This window comes from Anas platyrhynchos, chromosome 4 (genome assembly GCF_047663525.1).
Source record: "Anas platyrhynchos isolate ZD024472 breed Pekin duck chromosome 4, IASCAAS_PekinDuck_T2T, whole genome shotgun sequence".
Lineage (NCBI taxonomy): Eukaryota > Metazoa > Chordata > Aves > Anseriformes > Anatidae > Anas > Anas platyrhynchos.
The window spans coordinates 64,699,284-64,718,100 of NC_092590.1; the positions used below are offsets into that span (position 1 = coordinate 64,699,284).

Below are 18,817 nucleotides of genomic sequence, written 5' to 3' on the forward strand. Positions count from 1 at the left end.
AATGAAATGATGTTCTCTTTCACTCCGGTAATTGCAGCATTCCTGGCTGTTTTCTATGTTCATGAGCATGGGTGACTTCCATACAATAGAACAGAAAAAGGTCTGAGAAGGTGTGGTTGTTTTACTGTGCTGGGCAGCTAAACCCCACAACCACTCTCTCACTCCCCCTCTTTTTAGATGAGGAGGGGGAGAAGTAAAGCAAAGAACAACTCACGGGTTGAGATAAGGATAATTTAATTAAAGGGAAATAATAATAATAATAAAATAAATATTATTATGAACTAAACAATTTAACTAAAGGGAAATAAAAAGGGAAAGGGGAAAAGGGAGGGGGAAAGGGAAAATAAAAAGAAGGGAGGAAAACAAACAAATAAAATAAATGAAGGCTATGTGGAAGTGCAGAGGAAAGAAATTACTCTCTACTTCCCACAAATGAGCGATGATTGACCATGTCCTTGAAGCAGGGCCTCAACGCACGTAGCCGGTGTTCGGGAGGAGGACCATGGTTTTCACAAGAGCCCACCCCTCCCCTCTTCTTCCTGTTTCCACTTTTTATTGCTGAGTGTGACATCACATGGTATGGAATATTCCTTTGGTTGGTTTAGGTCAGCTGCCCTAGTGATGTTTCTCTTCTCACTTTTTGCCCACCCCCTAGGAGGGTTAGAGAGAGGCCCGATGCTGTGCCACTGCTGCTCAGCAGTAGACACAACACTGGTGTGATAACACTGCTGTTCCAGCTACAAGTGCGGAGTACAGCACTGTATGGGCTGCTGCAGGGAAAGTTAGCATTCCAGCCAGACCCAGTAGAGAAGGTGTATTTTCTGCACAGTAGTCAAGACAAGTATAGTCCTTGGAAAAATATACACTCACAAAATTTGTAATTCATTGAGTTCTTTGACTACTAGACAAGATATGGTTGTCCTTGTTATTAGCAGTGAGAAGACATTATTTTCTGGTGTACTGGATGAGTGAGTGGCATTTGTGCAGCACATCTCCACCTGGGTCAAGAGGTTACTCTCATCAGAGTGAGAAAGCTTCGCTTCTGGGGGTGGGACAGCAGCTGGGAATGCTCAGAAGAGAGAAGTGCTTATCTGATACATGGCTATTTGTAGACAGCCATCCTTTTTAACTAGCTTACAGGTGTTTTGAAGATTTTTAAATTGATTTAATTCTGACCTATTTGATCTATGATAAGAGAGTTGGTATAGACTTAATATTTACTCCTTTCTTTCCTCAGGACAGTCAGTACTCAACAACTGAACAACTGTGCAACAGTGTGTATTTAACCGCCCCTCCACCCCCACCCCCACCCTGGAAGGCTGTCCAGTCATAAATGTCTCTAGATTTCTGAGCCTGGAGTTTGAAAAAGAAGTCAATGTATTCCACATTGCTCACAGTGCCTTGTGGTTGTAGGAAGTAGCCAGGATGTGTTTCCTGAGTGTGCTGTGCTCAGGTAGAGAAGTCAGATAGGCAAATGTCCGTGACTCAGCTAGCAGTGAATTAAACAGCTTCCAAACACCACTCACCCTCCTGAAACTGAGCACTCACTCCAACAATGACTGAAAATGTGTGTACAGGATAGTTATTTCACTCCACCACTGCTTTCCCACGACTGGGAATGACAATGAATGAGGGTGCTTGTAGAACCATAAAATTTCAAATTTGTTGACTTCATGACTTCATGTTCTGCAACAGCAAACCAAGGCCTTTTTTTTTTTTTTTTTTTTTTTTTTTTTTTTTTTTCCTAGAATTTGTTTGCAAATTTTTCTGTGTAACTATGATTTCTTCTAGAACACTATGAAGAAGACCTGTAAGCTGTTTCCTGACAGGAAATGGAGAGGGGAGAGAAAATGAACTGTTAACAAGTATTCTGCCTGCTGCCTGAATTGCCTTAATTCATGAAGGGACATAAAGTTTAGACACAAATTTATGGTGTCTTAACCCTGGGAATGGCTCGGTTATTTAATGACATGTTTGTGCTCACACAAGCATAGATCTGGGCTGAACCAGAGCACCAGGCTGGAGTGCTGCCATGGATGGATATGGGCTCTTGAAGAAGAACAAGCCTGGGGGATGGCATGTAGAAAGTTGTGCTTGCTGTGAGAGAGCAGCAGGAATGCAGAGAGCTCTGCCCTTGGATTGGACAAGAGAGTGCAACAATGTGGATGACTTTCTGGTGGGTGCCTGCTACCAAAAGCCCAATGAGGAAGAATTAAATGAGCCCTGCTGCACATAACCGAAAGAAGTCTTATGTCCGTATGTCCTAGTCCTCATGAGAGACTTTAACCACCCTGCTATATATGTTCGAAGGGCAACACAGCAGGGCCAAAGCAGTCCAGGAGGTTTCTGGAATACATTGCTGTTAGCTCATTGATTGATTCAAAAGCTTGGAGCATTGAGAGACTGCCTTCATGGGCTTCTCTTGACCCAAAGTGTTGGTTTCACAGCTCTGTGCTTTTTTTTTTTTTTTTTTTTTTTTTTCCAGGAGTCTCTTGACTTTCTGCTGAAGAGTCAAAGCACAACACTCAGGGTTGCTGTTAAATGTTTTGGATCTCTGTTTTGCAGGAAATTTCAAGGTCCTGTTTCAGTTGTTTCATAATTTCCCTCTGGAAAGAGGATTCTGTGTTATGAGCAGCTCTCGAACCTTTCAGTGACACGAGAGATTTTTTAATTATTATTATTATTATTATTATTTTTCTGGGAAAAAAAATCTACTGAACTCTGATTTACCTTTCTCAGGATAGCCACTACTCCAACCTTGAATGAAACTCACTTCACAGCTGTAAGGCTGTAAAACTATTCAATGTTCAGTTAAAAACCACCACCACCAACACAGCAATAATCCAGGCAGGAAGCAAAAAAAGTAATTGTAAACAACTGAGTACCTCAAGTGATGTAAAGACAAAGTAAATAGTTGGTGAAGTGTATGTACATAGATAAATAACTGCTATCAGCTAAAACTGGTGTCAAGACTAAACTGCAAACAGGAAAAACAAGGGCCAAAAATAAGCGATTTTATCTGAATAACAATTAGACCAGCTCTACAGTTCAACTATTCTTAGGGCCATATCAACAACTTATAAGATAAACCTTATAAAGAAAATCTGAAGGCTGTCCTGAAACTGTATTATTTTTCATGCATATTAGTTATTGTGTCAGAATCTGTTAATTAACTGTAGTGTTATATGTGTGGGTTTTTTTTGTTTTGTTTTGTGAAAAAATATAATCAATTTATCCAAGCTGCTGTTGTATTTCAAAAGATCTCAGAATAAGATTCCTCACCTATTCAGTTAAAAGCTAGCTATCCCACAGAGCCATTCTTTAATCACTTCAATGCATGCCTTCATAGAGAGCTGAAAGTGTTCTTGACTTTATTAAACATATTTCTCCTTCCAAACTGAACACTAATCCAAATTCAGAGTCAAAAGATCATCTTGCTCAGTTCTGGAAGGTTTTTTAATTTTTTGTTTCTGATGTTAATAAGCCTTGAAAGTTTGCGTATTGTTGCTCGTATGTACTTTGATCACTGGATTTGAAAAGTATTAAGTCTTTGGCCATGGCCCATTTTTTCATTATGTTTAGGCAGTGCTGAGTAAAGTGGAGACTAAATTTATATGGAGGCCTCTTAATGCCAACAGTAATACACAGTAATTATAGAAAGAATATTAATAAGCTCACAAGTTCTAGTGAGACAGAAGGCTTTGTTTGATTTCAATCCCTTTCTTGCCGCATGATTTTTGACCTGAAGTCCATCATAAGAACTGAACAGAATTCCCCAAGAATTAGCAAATTTGTCAGACTATAAAATATCTCTCTAAGCTGAGTTGGGTGGTATGAGTATTATCCTTCCAGCTGCATATATATCTGTAGTTCCACTGTCTTTCTTTTCTAAAGTACCAGTAAGATACATTTTTTCCCATATGACTGAGCATCACTGTCAGCAGCACAATAAAGCAAACAAACAAAGGAGGGTGCTGCAGCCAGCCCTAATCCTCTCCTCCTCTTCTGGCTGCTCTTAGATGGTTTTGATCCATCTGCCATAGATTCATTCCTGGATCTTCTGCAATTGCCTGTTTAGAGCTTTAAGAGAAAAATTGTCATGCCTGTCGTTCCTCCATTTTGTGTGGTGGTTCAAACTATGGACAAACTTGTTAAGGAAATGACCATCCATTAATTGCACAGTTAAGCACAGGGCAACATCATGGAAAATACAACTACTCTGAGAATGCATACCCTGCCTGCTTCCAGCTATGATGGCGGCAGAGGTCCCCACATTTTAGCTGCAAGAGCTAAGTTGAGAAGTAGTTATGCAATCGAAAGATGTCCTCATCATCTTATTGGCTTCACTCTTATTCTGTTTTCAAAAACTCCAAATGTATATTATAGCTTGAGAAGCTATAGTAATTTATTTGGATTCTGGTTTTGTTTTCTTACAGACAACAAAGAACATTATTTTAAATCAGCAAAAGTTCTGTTTTATATTAAAACTTCATTATAATGCATTTTCCTATCCTTCTGGCACACAGCTTCAGATCACTAGCATCCAAAAACTCACCTCACCCAGCTAAAAGATTGATCTGAATCACATTTTCAGGAAAAGATATGAGTGATTGGTTGTGTCTTGAAAACTTGGATAGCAAGTTCCAAAACGAGCAGCATTTGTGGCTGATTTATAAGTACTTAAAAAACAGAATGGAAATAGCAATATAGCATTGACTACCAAAGAGCCTTTATAAAATCTCCCTTTAAATTATAATGTCTTGAATTTAATGCATTTTAATGTTCTTAATTTTGGATTAGGAAGGAAAAGGAAATTAATGACATTTGCACTGTGTGTCTTTGCTATGGGAAGTCACAGCATCTCATAATGACTTAGATGGCAGTAATAAATAAACAAAATAGGCCTTAGGTTATTTCTTTCTTCATTAGTATGTACCAAGATGTTACCAAAGTTGCCTGTTTTTCTCTCCTAAAGAGTAACATAGTCCTTGTTTAACCTGTGGTTGACTTTAAAGTCAGTACCATCATCTTCCTAACATTTTTTATCATGATTGCGCTCCCAAGTCCACTGTATCTCATGTTTGCTATTGAGTTGCAGTTTAAAATCTGTGCAAAACCACGAATTTACTCATCTAATGAAGCAATATATCAAAACCAATTGAACAAACAAACAAAAACCAAAAAAACAGCTTTGACATTCTGTATTATACCTTGGGTTTTCTGTGGCATAAAAGTAGAAGAATCCACTGACAGGAGCACAGCAAATGGGGGCGTCTGGATGAGGGTTAACCTTGGAGGGGGGTAAACAAGTTCTTCTTTTGGGAGATGAGTTAACTGGCATTTTCTGTTGCTTAGTTTATTAGTTTGCACTGTATGATTAACGGTTTGGTTCCAGTTCTTAAAGAGAAAGTTTAGTTGTCATTTGTGGCTTACAGATAGTTTGTGTTTGTGTGGAGCTTGAGGTCAAAGGCCTTGTAGCTAAGGGAGTTAGCTTTCCTGTTTTCAGTCGTTACTAATGAATATTCAACTATTGAAGGGGACAGTAATGGCTTAGCTAAAAGTATTAAAAAGACAGAAGACAACATGGCAAGAAAGTAGATAGCGCTCTGCTCTGTGCTGCTGCGGCCTCACCTCGAGTACTGTGTGCAGTTCTGGGCACCACAGTACAAAAAGGACATTAAATTGTTGAAGATTGTCCAGAGGAGGGCTACGAAGATGGTGAAGGGCCTAGAGGGGGAGACATATGAGGAACGGCTGAGGTCACTGGGCCTGTTCAGCCTGGAGGTGAGGAGGCTGAGGGATGACCTCATCACAGCCTGCAACTTTCTCGTGAGGGGGAGTGGAGAAGCAGGTGACCTCCATAATCACCAGTGATAGGACCCATGGGAACTGTGTTAAGCTGAGGCAGGAGAAGTTTAGGCTGGACATCAGGAAGAGGTTCTTCACCGAGAGGGTGGTTGCACTCTGGAACAGGCTCCCCAGTGAAGTAGTCACTGCACCAAGCCTGTCTGAATTTAAGAAGAGATTGGACTGTGCACTTAGTCACATGATCTAAATTTTTGGGCAGACCTGTGCGGTGCCAGGAGTTGGACTTGATGATCCTTAAGGGTCCCTTCCAACTCGGGATATTCTATGATTCTAAGAAAGAAGATAGAAGAAAGGCAGGTTTTACAAGAAGAGAGGAAAGGAAAATGGAAATAGGGATAAAGACCGTGGGAGAGGGTAAGATAACAGACTATGAACAAGTATCAGAGAATATAGACACAGAGGAGTGCATGAAAAGAGCACATTGCATCACTATAGGAGAAGGTAAGTGATGATCAACAAAATGAAGGACAATTTCTGTGTGGATGGCAGCTCCTTGAGGGCTGGAGCTATAGATGTGCAAGGCAGAAGGGAAGAATTCATGGCTTACCTTCACATAAGGACAAAAGGCACTACAAGGTGACCTTGAGAGCCAGGAAGTGATGGCTCAGGTGGCTTTTTAGCCCCCCAGACAAGGGTGAAGGTATGACAGGAAAATGCAGTTCAACGGACAGCTCAAGGCTCAAGGTCTTGCAAGGTCTTTGACCATTGCAATATTAGATTAGAGCAGACCTTTACATCATTAAATCCTGTCACTTCTACATGAAGCATGATTTGTAATTTCTGTGGAAATATGGAAAACAGAATCCTTATTCCTTGAATATTTGATGAAGTTATGTTCTGGAATATTCTTGCAGCTGATAAGGAAAATTTAGATAACTAGGAAGTGGGAGGGAAGAAAGCTGGAAGAGTTTCCTAATCATCCCTCCTGATGCCTCTATACAGCAAAAGGAAAATAGCAATAATAAGCCATATCACAGCTTAGGAGAGGGTTGGCAGAAACATTGTTCAGAAATCAGATATTGATAGGAACTGGGAGTTCCAGCTAAGGCTCAGGGTACAGTTAGAAAACAAAACAAAACAAATGCATGTACATTAAACACCAGAGCCCAGAAAATAAAATGGAGGGACTTATGCTGCTGTTTGCACTGACCATTCAGAGGCTAAAGAAACCATCTGGGATAGCAGTCATATCTGAAATACCACTATTCATAAATGCCACTGTCCAGGGAGGAAAGATATTGGAGAGAAGTAATTTAGTCATAATAATTACTCCTGTGATAGCAAAGTTTCAGAACCAGTTTAATCAAAATCATTTAGATGTGAATGAAAACCTTGGTGCAAAGGTAATTAATTCTGTGGTTAATATTTCCAGTTTCAAAAGGAATGCCAATAAGCTAAAGGAATGACTGAATATCGTCCATCCAGATTGAGGATATGGGAACTACTTGTAAAGGACTCCTGGACTTCCCGTCAGAGGTATGCAAACTGTCAGAAAACTTTTTCCCAAGCATGACTCAATTTTTGCAAATCAAAAGGATAAGAGAAATAAATGGAGAACATCTCTGTTTGAGAGAAAAACACTAATAAGCAAATAAAGCCAGCTTTTGCAATGGAGGGACAATTGGTGTAAAAAGAATAGTGCTAGAAATCAAGCTATGTTAGAGCTGGAAAAGGATATTGAAATGAATAGAGAAAAAAAAATAAAAAAGGTTTTCTTAACTGGAGGGAACTGAGATCAAGGAACTTTTGTCTAAAACCGATCCTCTTACTATGATCAAAAAATAAAAGAATTTTGGACAAGCAGAGCTAGGATTATTTAACCTGACAGAATGAAGGTTGAGAAGGAGTAAATGAACACTGCAGATACACCTGGATAGAATGGCACTACAGAGAAATAAAAGTTAATTTTGGAAACTGGAGGAAAGTTTCTGACCATGAGACCTACGAGGTTCTGGAAAGGTTTTCTGCTGTGAATAAGGTGGAGCTGGCATGGTTTATGAATTGAGTTTATTGGACAGAGTTATCTACAACAGCAGGCATTTTCACTTGGTGATATAGGAGTTTCCTTCCACAGAAATGTTACTTCCAATTTGAGGGCTAGCATAGCAAGTCTTTCTGCTAAGGAGGGGAAAGATAACTGAGAGGGAAAAAAAGTTGAAAGAAAATGTTAATTTGCATAATGACATAGATGGGAAGTACGACAGTGGTTTTGATGGTTTGGGTATATAATTATTTTATCTGGCTTATTATTAGCCAAGATTTGTGGGGTCTATGTAGTTTTAAAACTCTCTTCTTTAGTTACAATTTATCTGTGGCTTATGGCGTATTTCCTTGGCTAGAAATAGAAGTAGAAATGTCACAAGAAAACAATGAATATTTTCCTTTCATGAGGTGAAAATACTTAGGTTAAGGGTAGACAAAGCAGAATGATTAAAATGTAATCTCTTCTAATAGCCTTCCAAGCCTTCACTGCAAAATTGAATTCAGTTGAATTCCCTTTCTCTTATCCCTCATCTGAATGCTTTTCAGGAGTCTTTTAGAAGGTCATTGGTCTGCAGTTCCCTTTTATGGTCCCCTTGTTCCTTCTGCATGCCACATTTTCTGGGAAGAATAGTACAACACTGGAAGAAATATCTGTTCTGTCTGAAAATGGATGCAGGAATGCCAATCTTTCATCTGTATGATAAATCAGCAAAGCTTTCTTACTAATGATTGGAACATGAATAGAAATGTGTTTTGAGTGTGTTGGTGGAGCCACCAAGCTATACAGGATACGGCTGAACAGATTTTAACTGAAGCTGTGGTGTGAAGCAGCAGGGCTATTAATGTTTGAAGACAATATTTTTAAAGTCACTTGTGAATAAACAGGTGGAGAAACTTCAGACAGAGCATCCTCTGCAAGAAAGACAACTAAATGGATCATGGATTCCCCAGCAATCTTAGATAACAGTCACTTGTTCTCAACAGGGTACATCAACATTTTGCAGCTATTTAGGGATGCAACATTGTGTACCCAAAGGGTAGGAAAATGTGTTTTGTAGTAGAACAGCTGCTGCTAATAATGCAAGAGATGAACTGAAATGAACAATGGCTATTAAGTTTTGCTGGTCCCCTCTGGCAATGCTACCTATTACAGGCCCACTTTGATTTCACACTGGAGTATATCATGATTCAATGGGAACCATACAAGTTAATGTGAAATCCAAATCAGAACATGTATGTTTGTGAGAACAAATGGGATAGGATTTAAATACCTTTTGTTCATGTGTTATAGTCTTCCTAGTCTTCCTAACAATCACTTTTTTCCTTTTTTTTTTTTACTATCTTGCAAATTAGATCTCAGCCCCAGATCTTTATCTTAATGATTTACATTATTAAACTTAAACTGAGAGATGGCACTCTTGAAAGAAATGACTGAGAAAAATGTGAGTGCATGTAAATGAGTTGTTTGTTTTGTAAAATAATAATTAACTCAGTTAGTAAACAAATTCCTAAAACCCTTTAATTGTATTTGTGAGAAATTTGTTAGTATTGTAGACCGAGGTCCAGAAGCAAAGCATAAAAGCCAAATTCAGAGATATTCAGTAATGATGACAAGCACTTTATTCTCTTATTCAATCTATCAGTTTCAAGTAGTTAGAGTTAGAAAATAGTTCAATTGTCAGATTTTGTATGTATGAAGTAGGACTGAGGAAATAGAGCAGAATATTTTTTTCATAATGCTTCTTCTGATTTTTGTCCTTTTATTTTTATCCATTTCGTCCCCACAGAAATGTTTCCAATTTTGGTGGCAACTCAGTAAATTGTCTGGATATATGCAGAGAATGGTCTGTATTTTCCAAAAGAAAATAGTGTTGCTTGCCAACAGCCCACAATAACTCGAGGAACATCTTGTTTGGTGAACAGAGACCAACTTCGATTGCACACAGATACACAAGTGCTTCTGATTTGAATTTTCTGAACCCCTCTTAGAGGATTTACTTTCACTTTGCATCACTAGATATATTCTCCAGCTACATCCAAGCCTTTCAACTCCATGGCTGAATCAGAGAACACAGCTAGCCACTATTTTGTTTTGTTTTGCATTGGATTTCAGTTTTTAAGTTCTATTCATGTTTTGTAATCAACAATTTTATTCTTACAGTGCTTTAAATTATTGCCACTTGCTTCTTTTTGATCTTCCTTCTCTAAGGAGTCATCATTTACGTCATTTGCAGCAAAGTCTTTTATTTGACATCCACCTGTAGATTTATTGTGCTATGTCTAACCTACCTGCTAAAATTGTACCAGTAAGAGGGAATGAGCTGCCCCCCTGGGCAATTATCCTCTGAATCTCATGCTTCTCTACTTGCGGTATCTGCTTCAGTAAAAAACATTTTGTAGTGCAACTAGAAGATCAACCCCCTCTTCCCCCCTCCACCCCCCCTTTATTTTTTGTTTTCCCGAGAGCTCCTCTTTCCCATTGTCCTGCATTTATTTGTTTGTGTTATTTATTTATTTATTTGCTTATTTATTTCCAGTGATGGTACTTTTATATGTGGAACATATTCCCTCTGGAGGGAGATATCTGTGCTATTCAACAATAATAGTCCAGAACAATGCAAACCATAGAACTGATCATGAAGTTTTAATTTAATTCTGTGGATTACTCCAGTAAGGAATGGTTATGAGGAACATAAGGAATCACTTTTCAAAACTCAGTAAATCCCTAAACTTTCTAGCAAATATAGTTAGCTAATTGGATTCAAAAGTATTTCTTTTTAATTCCATGTCTCTTCTACAACAAGAAAGTTTAATCACTGCAGGATACTTTGCATTTTATCTTCTGTTTTTCATTAAATTCATCCTTCTTGGAACAGGTATGTCTTCAATGCCTCATTTTTGAGAACCCAAATCCAGAATTGTTCTTATTTTTGGTGAGAACTCTTGAACTGGTGAGATTTGCAAAGAAAAGTTGAACAGAAGTGAGTTAAAGGAAGGGGACAGCAAGTCTCTTTGAAAACATGCAGGAGAGCCTGACAAAAGGAAGAAAAAAAAAAAGTTTGTCTTGATTAAATGCAGGTGTTATGAACATGGAGCAGAAGAAAGGACTTTATTAAGCTTGGGGTTTATTAAAAAATTTATGAGACTGTGAAAAATACCATCTCTTTTCCAATTAGAAGAACACAACCACCACCAAAAAAATATCTAGGAGCTGTGAAAGAGCAAGGGGGTAGCAGCACTAAACAAATCCCGTTTTGCTTTCTTTGCTTGCTTGAAGAGGCCTGGGAGCTAGCCCAGTCTCACAGCAGTGACAGCTTTGGTCCCACAGCCCAACCAGGACCTCTTGCTCATGGCACTACTGTTGCTGCAAAGCTGACTTCATAATCCCAACGCTGCCCTTTTAGTCCCAGTTCATGTTCCTGTGATGCTCTGAAACTGAAAGGCAACATATTAATACTCATTGCCACAGCTCACTGACTCAAAAATTCCTTGGAGAAGGTCATATAACTTCAGTTTGGGGTGGCCTCAAACTGGTTTTGCCACTTTTTCTATTTTTTTTCTATTTTTTCCTTTAAGAAAAAGAAAAAAAAAGTATCAAGGTAGCAGCATGATCTGCTGATGGGAGCATACCTACAAATCATTTCTGCTTCTGGGAAGACTTCTGTGCAGATTTCTTCCTGTGCTTATTGCTTTATTTTCCCTGGCATTTTGCCTGTGGCATATAAGATATGATGCTGCCCACTCAGGTCATTGTGGTTTTGGTGGCTGTTGTCACATGTTGACCCTTTCCGTAGTACTGTGTTCCACAAGAATGATCTAGAAATGCTTTCTAATTTTGCATACTGGTTCTTCAAAGTTGCCATGTTGATCTTTCTAGCCTGCTTAGTGCCCACCTGCCAGATGGTATGACTCTGCATGCTCCATTAGCTGCAGGGGCTAACTTTTGATTTCAAGTTGTGGAGATTTGTCCTTCTAAGTCCACAGATTCTGAACATCTCTAGTTTGTGTGTTGGTATCAGCAAAGATATACCAGCATCACAGAAGGGATCAAGGCATCATCTAAAAATATCAGTCCCATGATATTCTTTTTTTTTTGTTTGCTTTTTTTTTTTTTTTTTTTTTTTTCCAAACAGGGACTTTCAAAAGTGATGAAAGTCCTCACAACTTTACAGGTAAACACAGAGGTGTTTCTAAAACCAAAACTTTATTACTCCTTTCTCAGAATGAGAAGATGATAATGACAGAGCTCTACTGCTTTCTCACTGCTTTTCTTTTCCACTCAGCAGAGCTGGTTTTGTTAATTCTGCAAACGTTTTACAGGCACATCTACAATGAAATCTATTGCAAAGAAATCTGAAGATGGGCCGCACTGCATTGATATTTCAGACCCAAAAGTAAGATATAACTGTTCAATCCAGGAACTACTGCAAACCAGCTCTAACTTCAGTAGAATGGTATGTGGTATCACAGAATGGCTGATGCTGGAAGGGCCCTCTGGAACCCGTCTTCTCCAAGCCCTTGCTCCAGCAGGGCCACCCTGCGCAGGCTGCCCAGGACCACATCCAGGCAGCTTTTGAAGATCTCCAAGGAAGGAGATCCCACAAGCTCTCTGGGAAACCTGTGCCAGTGCTAAAACACACACACACTTTCTAATATTCCAAGAGAACCTCTTCTGTCCCAGTTTGTGCCCATTGCCTCTTGTCTTGGTATTGGGCACCACTGAAAAGAGGCTGGCTTTGAATTCTTTGCACGCTCCCATCAGGTATTTATAGACATTGATAAGGTCCCTTCCCCCCCCCACCCCAGCCTCCTTTTGTCCAGGCTGAACAGTCCCAGCTCTCTCAACCTCTCCTCCCAGGAGAGGTGCTTCAATCCTTTGATCATCTTGGTAGACCTCTGTTGGACTCTTCCCAGTATCCAGATCTCTTTTGTACTGGGAGCCCCAGCACAGGACACAGTCCTCCAAGTGCAGTTTTACCAATGCTGCGTAGAGTGGAAGGATCCCCTCTCTTGACCTGCTGATGATACTTTGCCTAATGCAGCCAAGAATAACATTAACCTTCTTAGCAGCAAGGACACATTGCTGACTCATGTTCATGGTAAGATTTTTAATGATGCTCTACAGTTTTCTTACTGCTATTTATGGAATAATTTTATGGAGGATTTCTGGTCTCCAGATGAAGTGATAAGTGTAGTATTTTCCTTAATGAGTATATATGAAAGATTGTTCCTGTCAAGTTCTGTGTTCTTGAAACACACCTAAATGAATTGCCTTGAAAATGAACATGGAAAGGGAATTGTCCAAAAAGAAGTGTTAAACAAAACAAAAAGAAGAACTACAAAAAGAAACTAGAGAGAAAAAAAAATAAAATGCTTACATGAGTCTTGCATGTGTAACATGGAGCTGGCTGCTGATTCTCACCAGTTATCAGATCTGTGTGTCCTCTTTGTAGAGTATGATACACAATATATACATTTCCCAGGGAATTACGAGAGTTAAATATTGATATTACAGGGTTAAACCCATAGTAATAGCAATGACAGTGAAGAAATTCTTGTAGCCTTTCAGCAAAGATTGAAGTTCATAGCATTTGTCCAAATCACGCTGCAAATCCATGTCTCCCAGAGTAAATGGCACTTCTTAGTACTTGGAAATTACATCTGGAAGTAGTATTTTCTCTACAGCCTAGAAAATCTAGTCTCTCAGCTCCTCTGGCTCTCCAGCCTCCAGAATTGCTGCTTGAATGGATGTATTGTACAAAATCAGATTGATTTGGCATACAACAGGGTACTCTCATCTCGTCGTACAGAAAGCTAAATGCTTCATTAAATATTTTGCCAGTTCTACTTTTTAGAAACAGCACTTAACTGCATGGTCACTGCAGCCATTACAATCCTTTGAAGTGCTGCAATAAATTGCCTGTCACCTGAATGGGAAAGTTTACCTAATAGAAGAAAATAGAAGTTTTATACTGCTGGCCATTGAAAGAATATATATACATTTGCACTATAAGAAATTTGGACTTTGTGTAAGAACTGCTGGCACCACAGTATTACAGACAGGACTGCAGTTAGAAAGTGCTATTAATAGTAGCTGTCTTTCTCAAAAGGCTGTTTATATTTTCAGGTTTAAAGTGAATATTGCTACTTTTCAATCTGAGTATTTCAGTGTAAATGAAAGGGCACGGTTCCTTTTTCTACAGATATCTGTCCTAGGAAGTTGACAGAAATCTCTAGTATATATTTAGGTATAAGGCCAGTGCCTGACCTCTGGTGATGCTGATTTTCACCCATCCTGTGCCCAGTATGGACCTGTGTCTGCAGAAATGTAGTGTGGAAAAGGGGAAATATCACAAAATTGAAACTGTTAGCTACAGGCACCAATGTTTTCTTATTGCAGAAAGATATGCCTGATGTCCATATATGAAAAATGTTGCATTCTAGCATATGTAGTAGAAGTAATGAGTCTGAAGAACTGTTTCTTTCATGGAGAGAGGTGGTTTCCAAAGCAGGCAGGTAACAAAATAGAGCTTCATACATGTAGCTCAAAGGCAGTGCATTCAGAAAAACTATCTCTGCTGACAGACTGCAAGTAACACATCCTCATGGCAAGACACTTACCAGTGGAAGGTGATATTGTGAAAGAGGTCAGGTGTGTTGTAGGTGGAGTGCAGAGACTGTGACTTTCAGATGGTGACGGCTGCAGCAGGGGAGGCAGAAGCTGCAGGCAAGAAAAATGTTCACCAGCCTCCTGGACAAGAAGGTGGTTTTAAAAGCCACCCAGTTACTGATGTCCATTGGTGGTGTAGAAACCACCAATGTAGAAACAGAAACCCATCCTTATCCAGTGATAGTGAGGAGGTGGTGTCAGTGGGGGAACATTGTCTCCAAGTAGGGTAACTGCCTCTGTGAAATTCCAAGGCTAGTGACAATGAAATAAAACTTAACTATCTTTATCAAAGACAATGGGATTTTAAAAATACTTGTATATATATTTACAAAGACAAACAAAAACCTCTGGTGTTTCTTTCGGCTCAGATGTTTGAGTAGTTTCTAGCAGTTCTCGGTTACATCGATTGTCTGGTGGGATTTACTAGGTGTTTGCAGAGGGTAATCTGGCTGCATCCCTGGAGTCATGCAAAGAAAGGCTAGGCACATTGCCCTTTAATTTTCATGGACAAGCTATGCTGAGTTACTGGAGAAGGGACCACTAATGGCATTCACAATCAGGGACTTTTACCCCATTATTTTTCACATATATATTATGAACTCATGTGGCCTTGTAATTACCGTCCAGTCATCAGAGCATCAAAGTACTCTGTGTAAGGTCCTGAAAAACTAGGTTCAGGTTTTATGAGCCTAACAGTATGTCAGGAAGCATAATTTTTGGTTTATATTATGGGATAATTTTTTATCACATGAGAAGAACCTTTCTACCTAATCACTGCAATAAAGATTTTGTGAGACTTTTGGAAAATTATTTTGTACTTGCACTCCTGAAAATTGATGCTGCATCCTGTTTATAAGTTTAAAAATAAGTCCTTAAATCTTTTAAAACACAGACAGCTTGTGGGACCTCCCTGTAGGTGCCCCTGTTTATATTGCCAAAGTTTAACTAGTGGTTGCAAAAACCCAGCAGCCAACTTACTAATGAGCTTGTTTTGACAGGACTGCATATCTCATTGCTTATTAATACACCATGTTGTTGCCTGGATCATGCAACACTTCTGGAACTGTAAAAATGATTCAAGAGGCTATATCAAAAACAAGCTGCAAACATAATTTGGAGTCAGATTCACTGGATTCACAATCTAGTTTAAATATCTGGGGAAGGACTGTCATTTTCCTGTGTACTGCTATCCTCTTCCATTCAAAACTTTTAGAATCCTCAGTACACTGGGACAAATTTATCCTGGGGATAATTCTGATGAAGTGAGTGAAGTCACACCAGGGATAAATTTGGCTTATCACTAACATCTTTTCTTTTACCAGCATGCTCTGCATTTGTCAGCTGACACACTGTGCTGTGATGAAGACAGAAATGGTCAGTACAGCTTTTCAGGCTCCTCTGTCTTTTCCATGGCAGACTGTTTTTTTATTATTTATTTTATTTTTTTTAAATATGAGTACTGTGGGCTGAAAAGAGTGTGAAAACTAGGCAATATCAACACCATTATATAGAGAATTACAGTGATCAGTGGACAGATATCTTCCTCAAACTGTTCCTTTTTACGATGCCAGGCAGTTGAAATTCTGCACTGTAATGCAATTTGTCAAATTATCTAGGGATTCATGAGGTCTCCGCCATTAGATCTTTTTCACTTTCCATATAACTTCCTATTGGATTTACCATGTGCAGCATTTATGGCGAGGACCCCTTTTTTTTTCCTCATTTTCTATCTGAAATGTGTAAAGATTGATTAATGTATGTAATCAGCAGTCTTTGGCAGTCTTGAAGAATTGATCCATTTGGTCTCTGTATTAATATAGCATTGTAGTCTCACTTGGGGATGACCTCAGGCATGTTTTGAAAAACAGTTTTATTAATTTAGCTTTTTAGTTTGCATAATGAAATCTCCAGAATAAATACAGTAGCTATGCTTTATTCTAATCACACAAACGCATAGAAAAATACTATAAAATGAGACTGGACAGTGTGAAGCTTTTGATCTTTTTTTTTTTTTTTTTTTTAAATCTGTATTACATTGTGACTAAATTAAATACACAAATATACATGTACATCTGTATTGATACACACAGACACATACATCCACACACGTATATGACGTACACACATCTTCCTCCCATAGTCAGTGATGTCCTTTGCATCCCGTTGATTATATGGCATTGTCCTTAAAAATCACAGGTATAATGATACTTAGACTAAACAAAATTTTTACTGTAGAGCTCTATATGAATGCTGTTAAGATGACAAGACAAGAGTCAAACTATATTTCCAGTTATGGAGGAGATACTAAGATTACACAAAACTTTGTCAGCATGTATGTATCAAGACAACATCAGTGTGGAGCTACATGGCAGCATGTCAGATCAAGCCTTGGGGATCAAAGCCATATATGAGAAGCTACACCTATGGAGAAAATTATGACTCTAAGGAGGTTAAAATGTATCACTGAGTTTATCTCACCTTTATAGGTTAAATATGTTACGGACACGTGTACAGAGGTTTCCTCTGGTATTTGAGTTCCCGTAGGGCTGTTGGTATGTAGTCAATATCCAGTATGGGACTCTCTGGTTATGAGTTTTCGTAATTCTCTGAGTATCACCAACTCACATCAGACTTTTGCTGTGCAGTAGGGTGCTCAGTTCTTGCTGACTGATCAGGCTGCCTCAGGGACTGATGGAATATTATTGTAGTTGATGGACAGGACACACTGAGCATCTCCTAGAGATGGACCGCTTCAGTCCAAGAGCTCCAGAAAGTCTTGTATGTGTGCATCTACTGCACTCTTCTTACTTAGGAGTTTTAAGAAATATATTTATCTGCATGTCTATGTATCTACACACATATATGTACTGGATGGACTTGCCTAACCTCTTCTGTTAGTTCTCAAGACAAAGATATGGCAATATGGTCAGAAATCAGTGATCAGACTAAAGTCTTGGTTAGATTGTAGAGCTCTCACAGATGTCATCAGAGTTACTTGGATACACCTGAAAACTAAAGTTGGTCTTTAAGTTCACAAAAGTTAATAACATCAGTAGAATAATATAATTAGAAGACCTCCTACACTTAGTAGGAGCAGTGGGATTTAATAACTTGTGATATGATTTCAAAGCCTGACTATGATGAATGTTTGTTGGTTTAAAATAATCCTATATACAAAAAGAAACTGCAAATACAAAAAGAAACTGCATTGACTGGTCTTGTTCAGGATATTTCATGTGATGTATAACAAAATTTTCCCCCTCCCCATCACCCAAATGAATCCTAGGGGCAACTTCTTTTTTCTATTAAAACATATTTCAGATGGCTTCAGATTTGCTCTCTGTATGTGTGGTTTAAATACAATAATAGTCAATAAGAATAGAACTGTGTCTTAACATTATCTTTTTATTTATACTGCTAGGTATTCTGCTGTGCCATACCCCTGTAAACTTTCAGCACTCATTGCTGGAATCAGAAACAGAAGAACGTGGTACATTGTCTTTGGCTTAATGATAAGACATAAATGTTTTGGTTTCAGTCCATGTTGCTTTCACCATCATGGAATTTGGCTTTAAAAATTAGCTTTGAAAAAACATAACATTTGAAATTGAAGAAAGCTGACTTAAAAGAAAGTAAAATGTCTGTTATGTTGCATGCATTTTATGATTTGTGATTATGATTCATATGCTATCCTAAATATTAAGAACTCTTCGACCTTGGTTGAGTTTAACAGTAAACTCTTGATACTCTTAGACTCTTTCTGTCTGATAAATATTAATTTCTATGTTTTTGTTGAAAAGCTAAAAATTGGCTACACTTCCTACATTTTTTTTTTTCTTTTTCCTGCAAATATTTGATTCTGGTTCAATGAGGTCACAGAACGGTCACAGAATGGCTGAGGTGGGAAGAGACCTCTGGCAATACTCTGGTTCAGCCTCCCTGCCAAGCAGGGTCACCCAAAGCACGTTGCACAGGATCACATCCAGGCAGGTTTTGAGTATCTCCAGAGAAGGAGACTCTGCAATCTCTCTGGACAGCCTGTGTCAGCACTCTGTCACCCTCACAGTAAAGAAGTGCTTTCTCATTAATTATATAATTATATGATTCTTTCTCCTCTGGAAAAAAAAAAAAAATAATCCACATAAACCAAGGCTATTATCAAGTGCATTAGGACATGCAGGAATCTTCATGTAAACTAAGTACATAATATTAAATCTTACTAAAAGGAGGAAGCAGGCTGCTGTGCTGATGATATTGTGATCTTTTCTGATCACTAATGTTGGGATTAACTCATCT

At 38.6% G+C, this 18,817-nt stretch overlaps 1 long non-coding RNA gene across 1 annotated transcript in view; it reads left to right on the plus strand.

Moving 5' to 3' along the window:
* Positions 1 to 1,756: 1,756 nt before the first annotated feature.
* The window catches only part of LOC119716923 (uncharacterized), a 60,133-nt gene continuing 43,072 nt past the window's right edge, over positions 1,757 to 18,817 (plus strand). The window contains exons 1-2 of the long non-coding RNA XR_005265740.2: positions 1,757 to 2,176; positions 7,241 to 7,344. This is a non-coding gene — a long non-coding RNA (uncharacterized lncRNA). The remainder of the gene's footprint in view (positions 2,177 to 7,240; positions 7,345 to 18,817) is intronic.